The following is a 9,705-nucleotide window of genomic DNA, read 5'->3' as shown; positions in this document are numbered from 1 at the left end:
TGGTTCATATTTGAACGTATGAAAAACCAAGCCAATTAATATATGTTAAGGTCAAAGGTCAAAATAAGGTCAAGAACCAAAGGTTGATAAATAAGCTGCTGCGGCAGAGGTCTGCGCTCTACTGAGTGTCCTTCTATTACTTTATGTAGTAATCACCATCGTTAAGTTTGGCCAGCTGACTTCTCTTAGACTTGTGTCATACGCAAGTGATTATTTCGATTCATTCTGACCTCTGGTACTAACTTAAATTCTTGACATCCATTTAAATGGTACGTAAATTTACAGATTTTAGACAATCTTGTAGTTGATTTATATTTTTATTTGCCTTTGGTTGCCTATTGTTGCTAAGTATTCTTTTTTCTAACGTAAATTTGTTTCTGATTTGAAACATTTATTGTATATACTTAACTCTAAATTCTAGAAATACTGATATAGAATTAATTTGTACATATTTTGAAGCTTTTTGATATCAACTTCTTTCTAGAAAGGAGACTGCTAGTGTATATGTATATATATATATATATATATATATACATATATATATATATATATATATGTGTGTGTGTGTGTGTGTGTATGTGTGTGTATTTATATTTGTATTTATATATATATATATGATATATATATGTATGTATATATATATATATATATATAAAGTTCATGTATAAGTATACAGTATATATAAGTTATATATATATATATATGTATATATATATATATATATATATAAATTGTATGTATAAGTATATGTTTATATATATATATGAATATATATATATATATATATATACATATATATATATATATATATATATGTATATATATATATATATATATATCTATATATATATATATATATATCATTAAGCTAACATCATCGCTCACAATGACACTCTCTCATTCAAGAAGGGAAAAAATTCTGATTCATTCATCTTTTAATCACTGCCTCTAATATAAAATATCTATAAGATAACCATTCATATCCATAAACACATCAATCAACTAAGTGTTTTCCAAACAACCTCACAGAGGTGCACGTACAAACTATCCTTCAGAGTTGTGCAACAACATTATACATTCCTTCCAATAGCCAAAGTGTCTTGCCATTCCTCTTCCAAACCTCCCTATTCCAAATTGCTCTTACATAAATCGAGAGCAGCTGTCTCTACCTAAATGGAACATCATTACGTGACTGGGAATCCTGTAGAGCGATTCGGCTGGAACTGACAACGACTCTCCAATCGTAGGATAAGATCTACCAGAAAGAAAAAATTCAAATTATTAACTTTATCAGACCGAGTATTCTTTTGTATCTTTGTAAATATATTGAAATTCAACATTTCTTCTGTTGTTATAATTCAATCCCCGTACAATTATTATTATTTCTATTATTATTATTGTTATTATTATTACTATTACTATTATTATTATTATTATTATTATTATTATTATTATTATTATTATTATTATTATTATTATTATTATTATTATTATTATTATTATCATTATTATTATTCAACCTAAGCTATAACCCTAGTTTGAAAAGCAATATGCTATAAAGCCAAAGGCTCCAACAGGGAAAAATAGCCCAGTGAGGAAAGGAAACAAGGAAATAGATATACTAATGAAAAGTCATAAACAATCAAAATATTAAATATCTTGATAATTAATTAAATTGAATGAGATCTTCCATATACTGTATAAACTATAAAAACTTCCAAAAACAAGAGGAAGAGAAATGAGACAAAATAGTGTGCCCGACTGTACCCTCAAGCTAGAGAACTCTAACCAAAGACAGTGGAAGACCATGGTGCAGAGGCTATGGCATTGCCCAAGTATGAATAGTTAGTGTCCTTGATACTGATAAACCACACTCTCTAAATAATTAAATTCTCCACTAATGTGTGAAGGAAAGCCTTATATTTAGCCTTACGAGTTATCAAATCTTGATTTTTATTTTTAAATCCCACAAAATACTGTTAATATTTACATTTGCATGCGTTTTTTAATCTTTTTTTTTTAAATAACAATATCTAAATTACCATTTTTTCCTTTAAAAGAAACGATATTTTCTTTATAAAGGTTGAAGGCTGCAGTGACTCGGAAGTTGAAAAGATTCTTCAAACTATTTCTTTGACTAAAATAGACAAAATTCCACCAAGCATTTTATTTTAAAATACACGTGAGGTATTTTAAATCTATCATTCGACAGAATTCCATTTAAAGATAAGTATAAAGGGAAAAATAGAAGCTAATAACGACTGAAATGATAAAACTATATTAGAAAAAATATAAAGGAATTGACTTGTTACTTCCACATTTACTATCACTTTGAAACTTTGAGAAGGATATTGACACACGTGGAATTGTAGATGTTATATAAATGAAAAGATGAGAAAAAAAAATATTAGAAATGAGAAAGAGTAAGAGAAAATAAGAAAAAGTAAAAGTTGCTTACTGAAGAGTGCAGAAATGAAAATTTATAACACTAGTGTATAGATGAATAATATATATGTATTATACTGGAAGTACAAAGACAGACAGGCTGACATACAGATGAGAGACAAAAAATCAAGGGGTGTTTTTCATAAATGTCAAAAACAATAATATGAATATAAAATAAGCAACTCTATTTATAAAAAATATCCAAAGTAACGTAAAGATAACAAACTTTTTTATGTTGTAGAGGCTTACATAAGTACTTTTCTAGTTTATATATCAAATATCTGTTTTAATGTTGTTAATGCTTTTGAAACATTTTATTTTAATTTTGCATTACTTCTCATATCGTCTATTTATTTCCTTATTTCCTTTCCTCACTGGGCTATTTTTCCCTGTCGGAGCCCTTGGGCTTATAGCGTCTTGATTTTCCAAATAGGGCTATAGCTTAGCAAGTAATAATAATAATAATAATAATAATAATAATAATAATAATAATAATAATAATAATAATAATAATAATAATAATAATAATAATAATAATAATAATAATAATGTGGCTTACAAAAACGTTAAATACTTGGTGTGTAATAGCCATCAGACAGGAATATGATTTAATCCTCTCCACTTTCATCATAAATTGGATGCAAGACAGATTCTCATTTAACCCTGATTAGGTTTCATGTTTCAGCAACCTATTTTGGAGTGGTAGGGTCGTGGTCGACCCCGGCTTAATCAGTTTAGTCTCTGATACTAACCATAGTCATTCAGGAGAAAGACTTTGATTCAGGTTTAGAAAAGCTGTTGAGAGAGTTGTGGTGGCCTATTGGAAAAGTCCCTGAGTAGCATTAAGTTGAACAGGATACCGAACCAAGCTCAAACCCAATAGTTTCTTTTAGCGTCTACGACCTCACTATTCTTGTGATCTAAGGAAGGTTGCTGGGCCATCAGCAGTCATGGCCTTGCCCTTCCCAGTCCTAGCTTGTGTGAAGAGAGGCTAGGTAGTTAATCATATTGATATATGGTTAAATTTCTAAATCATTGCCCTGTTAAGTATGGCAAAGTCACTGTCCCTTGCCTCTGGCATTCAAGAGCAGCCTTTAAAAATGAGTAAAGTCGTCAGACTGGTACTTCTAGATCTTGTAAACTGGAAATTCTGATTAAATAAATGAAGGATAAGCATAAAAATATGATGCATTAATTTTCAAATTTGTGTGTATATACTTGCATCTATATGGGTGTGTGTATTCATTTTCCTGAAGCTTATATCAACCAAAAAATCCAAATAAATTGACAAAATATGCATTCATATATATATATATATATATATACACACATATATATATATATACACACACACACACACATATATATATATATATGTGTGTGTGTGTGTGTATATATTTATATATATATATATATATACATATATATATATATATATATATATACTGTATATGTAAATACACTGTATGTGTATAAATACACACACACACACACACACATATATATATATATATATATATGTGTGTGTGTGTGTGTGTGTGTGCGCGTGCTTATATTTAAGCGTACGAGTTTTCAAATGGACAATATCAAAACAGGACAAATTTTTTCTAATGACAGTAGCCCATGCCATTACTAATGGACTCTTACATCGCAGTATACCCCGACGTAAATCGAGAGTGGTTGGTTCGTACTAAATGTAGTCTCAGACGTGAGTAGGAAACTATTATAACTACCGTATGCCACTGACAAAAACCATCCAGTTTGGCTACAAAAACTACAGAAAATAGTTACCTCAATATAATAGCTATGGTTATCATAAAAAGACGTTTGGGAACAACATGTGGACTGTATTTGTTTTTTATCTACGTGTCGATAATATCTTCGTTGAAGATGTAGCATCGTTTGCAAGACTATACTAAAAATAAATAATAATTCCCTAAATGTTTTCCAGTTACTGCTTGATATTATGATGATTAAAATACATCCTACTGTAGTTTTTATCTCAATCTTAATGAATAATGATAGCTAGATAGATAGATAGATAGAAAAATAGATAGATAGATAGATAGATAGATACTCAATTGGCAAGGTGAGAAAAATAATAATTCCATAAATGATGTTTTCCACTTTCATAGTTGTTACTCGGTGTGATAATTAAAATGCATCCTACTGTAGTTTTTATCTTAATCTATAAGAAGAAGGATAGATAGATAGATAGATAGGTAGATAGATAGATAGATATATAGATATATAGATATATACTTAATTGGCAAGGTGAGAAAAATATTAATTCGTAAAATGTTGTTTTACACATTCATAGTTCTCACTCGATGTGATGTCTAAAATACATCCTACTGTAGTTTCTATCCTAATCTATAAAAAGAAGGATAGATAGATAGATAGATAGATAGATGGATAGACAGATAGATAGATAGATAGATGGATAGACAGATTGATAGATAGATATATAGATATGAAATTGACAAGATGAGATCATCCCTGTTCAATTTAAGACGTCGATGAACAATCGTCTTTAAGTATTCTCGGAATTACCCACAGAAAAGAATGCGGTCGTAACCTCTCTCTCTCTCTCTCTCTCTCTCTCTCTCTCTCTCTCTCTCTCTCTCTCCTTTCCAAAGAGATCAAAGGGCTCATTAATGCGCTCCGGCCATGGACGAGAAATTCTCATTATATCGATCCCGGCCATGATACTAATCACATACGCTTACATCGCATCTCTGGAATGGTTTTGACTCAGCATTCTAAAGAAAATATTAAACCCTATCTAAAATGTTCTTGGGGATTTATAGAGTAAAAGATGAAGAATATATATGCAAAAGATTTTATACATATAATCTAAGATGTTTTTGTATAAGTGGATTAATAAACTAAAAATATGAATAGCTGTTATGTAAATTGTTGGTTTTACTGGTTTTGCCAAATTAATCTATGGTATTTGGTACTGAAATGAATAATCATATTCTAGTGTATATATATATATATATATATATACATATATATATATATATATATAAAGATATATATATATATATATATATATATCTATATATATATATATATATATATAATGTGTGTGTGTGTGTGTGTGTGCGTATAAACACACATATATATATATATATATATATGTATATATAAACATATATATGTGTGTGCGTATACATGTATATATATATATATATATATAAATATATATATATATATATATAATATATATATATATATATATATATAAATATATATACGTGTGTGCGTATATATATATATATATATATATAAATATATATATATATATATATATAAATATATATATATATATATATACATATATATATATATATATATACATATATATATATATATATATATGTATATATATATATATATATATATATTTTTATATATATATGTATGTATACATAAATGTATATACATGTATGCATACAAACATAATCACGTATACATATATTCATATATATATATATATATATATATATCTCTATATATATATATATATATATATATATACGTTTATACGTTTTATAAGTAGTAGGTTGGCCAGGGCACCAGCCGCCCGTTGAGATACTACCACTAGAGAGGTATTGGATCCTTTGACTGGCCAGACAGTAATGCATTGGATCCCTCTCTCTGGTCACGGCTTATTTTTTCTTTGCCTACACTTACACAGAATAGTCTGGGCTATTCTTTACATATTCTCGTCTTTCCTCATACACCTGACAACAATGAGATACTTAACACTTCTTCACCAAAGGGGTTAATTACCGTACTGCAATTTGTTCAGTGTACTTTCTTCTTGGTAAGGGTAGAAAAGACTCTTTAGCTATGGTAAGCAGCTTTTCTAGGAGAAGGACACTCCAAAATTAAACCATTGTTCTCTAGTCTTGGGTAGTGCCATAGCCTTTGCACCATGGTCTTCCACTGTCTTGGGTTAGAGTTCTCTTGCTTGAGGGTACACTCAGGCACACTATTCTATCTTATTATTATTATTTTTTTCTTCCTCTTCTTTTTTGAAATGGTGTGTTGGGCAGGCTTAATAGAAGGGCCATGGATGCCTGGTTGTTTATCAAGAGGTTGTCTTTTCCTTTTTCTGACTTTTTCTTCTCAAAACCATCCTTACTGTCCTCCCTTCAGTTGAAGTGGCTATCCTGGAGGGTATTTAGCCTTGCATGGTGTATCGGCTCCTCCATGTTGACCAGTTTTTCCGACTTTTTACTATAGTCTATGGGTATCATCAATCACTTTATTTATTATTCTGTACATATTGTTTTTGTTATAATTCTTGTTAATCTAGTTTTTAAGTATTTCTATTAATTTTTATGCTGTATGGAGACATTGAGCGAAATCCGGGACCAGTACGTCCTGGATTTCGTCAATGTCGTCTTCTGTATTGCAATATTCGTGGTCTTCATGTAAATATCCAAGACCTTACAGTTGCGTCCAGACAGTATGATATTCTTTTGTGCTCAGAAACTTTGGTTTCTAATGTGAGGCATTCATCTGAGCTCCTTATAACTGGTTTTAAGAAGCCAATAATGATGAAACGTGATGCCATCCCTAGGGCCAGGGGAATATATTAGGACCGAGTACCCTGCTTCTCATAAGTCCTGCTATCAATGTGGATGTCATGAGATTCAGGTAATAAAATTTTGTGGCAGGCATAACAACTTTTATTTGCGTTCGATCTACCGGAATCCAGACATGGATGATTCTATCTTCGATTGTCTTCTTACCATTATGGCTAAGATACAAGAAGATGATAGAAAGGCTTCTTTTGTCCTTGTTGGTGATTTTAATGCTCACCATAGGGAGTGGTTAAGTTCTATCTCTCCTACCGATCGCCATGGCTTAAGAGCTTTAGACTTTGCCTCTGAATCAGGCTGTGAGAAAATCAAAAATGAAGCTACTCACAGGTCTGGTAATTGCTTGGACCTCGTATACACTGACTCCCCTGGCGTTATAACTAATAAGGTTGGTTTTCCAGTCGGGACATCTGATCATGCCTTGATTTCATTAGTAGTGAAGACTGAGCAGCCTGTCCCTGATATATCATATTCTTGTAAAATTTATATGGAATCCCAAGCAGACTAGAATGGGATATTGCATGATCTTTTATGCTTGAATTGATCAAAATTATATAATAGTGTAGATCCTGTTGTCCCTTTGAATGAGAATCTAGTCAACATAATTGACAGGCGTATCCCTTCTCGTGTGCTATGGTACCGAGTGAAGGACAAACCGTGGTTAAATGATGATTGTAGACGTGCTTATTTGGAGAAGCAGGAGGCCTATCACCTTTGGAAGGGTAACAGATCAGATTTGACCTGGAACAACTATACTCAGCTTCGAGCTTTTGCTCAGAGAGTTTATGCCTCAACTGAAAAGGAGTACAATTTAACCATAAAAGAAACACTTTCTGGTACAACTCAGGAACATAAATGGTGGTCTACCCTTAAATCTGAACTCTTTGGTGTAGATGCGACAGTTCCTCTTTTACTTAAATCAGAGGGTTCAGTCACTCACTGTCCAAAGGAAAAGGCAACCCTTTTGGCTGATGATTTTGACAGTAAACAGAGTAATGAAAAACTTGAACATCCTCATTCCTGTTTTCCTGAGGCTAAACTAACTAGTTTAGCTTTTCGATCTCGTGAGATTAAAGCTCTGTTGGTGGACCTTGATGCTTATGGATGTGTAGACCCAAATGGTATTTTTCCTTTGTTTTTTATAAAGACAGCAGATTTCTTAGCTCCAAAGTTATCTGTTATTTTGCGCAAGTTAGCAAGAAGAGGAGCTTTTAGCACTTGTTGGAGAATTGGTAATTTACTCCTTTATGTAAATGTGTTTGTGGTAGCTCCAGTCCCACTGATTACCGCCCAATTTCCATAACTCACATATTATCTAAAGTTTTTGAACGTCTTCTGGCAAAACGGCTTAACATGTTTGCTGAAGGCAATCATCTACTCCCTGGTTTGCAATTTGGTTTTCGTAAAGGCTTTGGAGCATGAGATGCCCTTCTTACAATCTCCAATGCTGTACAGATATCCATTGACTGTGGTCAGGAAGTTCGTATGATTGGCCTTGATTTTTGTGCTGCCTTTGACCGTGTTAATCACGAGGCCCTTGTATTCAAACTGAAACAGTTGGGAGTGGGTAGGTCGTTTCTCAGCATTATTATTGATTTTTTAAATAATAGATCTCAAAGAGTTGTTGTTGATGGGCACCATAGTGATTATAGGAATGTGATATCCGGTGTTCCACAGGGTAGTGTTCTTGTCACATTACTTTTCATACTATATACACATGACATGTGATTTGGCCTAGAAAACAAGCTTGTTGCATATGCAGATGATGCTACTCTCTTTGCATCAATTCCATCCCCCAAATGTAGATCTGGGGTTGGTGAATCCCTTAATAGAGATTTAGCTAAAATTAGTACGTGGTGCAAATTATGGGGTATGAAGTTGAATCCTAACAAAACTCAAAGTATGATTGTAAGTAGGTTAAGGACGGTGGCTCCTCAACATCCGGATCTCAGTATTGATAATGTTTCTTTAAATTTGTATGACTCTTTCAAAATTTTAGTTTTGATTCTGGAAAGCAAATTTACTTTTGAGAAACATATAAGGTCTGTGTCTTCTTGAATTTCACAAAAAATAGGCTTATTGAGAAAGTCTTTCAAGATTTTCGGTGATCAATCTATTTTGAAGAAGTATTTAAATTTTTTCTTTCTACCTTGTTTTGAGTATTGTTCTCCTGTCTGGTCTTCAGCTGCTGATTCTCATCTTAATTTGTTGGACAGAAACTTACGGTCTATTAAATTTCTTATTCCTGATCTAGATATTAATATCTGGCACCTTCGTTCAATTAGTACATTATGCATGTTGCATAAGATTTTTCATAACTCAGACAATCCTTTACATTCAGATCTCCCTGGACATTTCTATCCTGTTCGTAATCCTAGGTAGGCAGTTAATTCTAATAGCCAGGCCTTCTCCATCATAAGGCTCAATACTACGCAGTACTCTAGAAGTTTTATTCCAGCTGTTACCAAGTTGTGGAATGATCTTCCTAATCGGGTAGTTGGATCAGTAGAACTTCAAAAGTTCAAAGTTGGAGCAAATGCTTTTTTGTTAACCAGGCGGACATGAGTTTTTTTTTATAGTTTATTTATGACCTATTTGTTTTTGATGTTGTTAATAGTTTATATATGACATGTCTATTTTG

The sequence above is a fragment of the Palaemon carinicauda genome, chromosome 27, assembly GCF_036898095.1.
Source record: "Palaemon carinicauda isolate YSFRI2023 chromosome 27, ASM3689809v2, whole genome shotgun sequence".
NCBI lineage: Eukaryota > Metazoa > Arthropoda > Malacostraca > Decapoda > Palaemonidae > Palaemon > Palaemon carinicauda.
The sequence above is the reverse complement of the archived record's forward strand: the minus strand, read 5'-3'. Positions refer to the sequence as shown.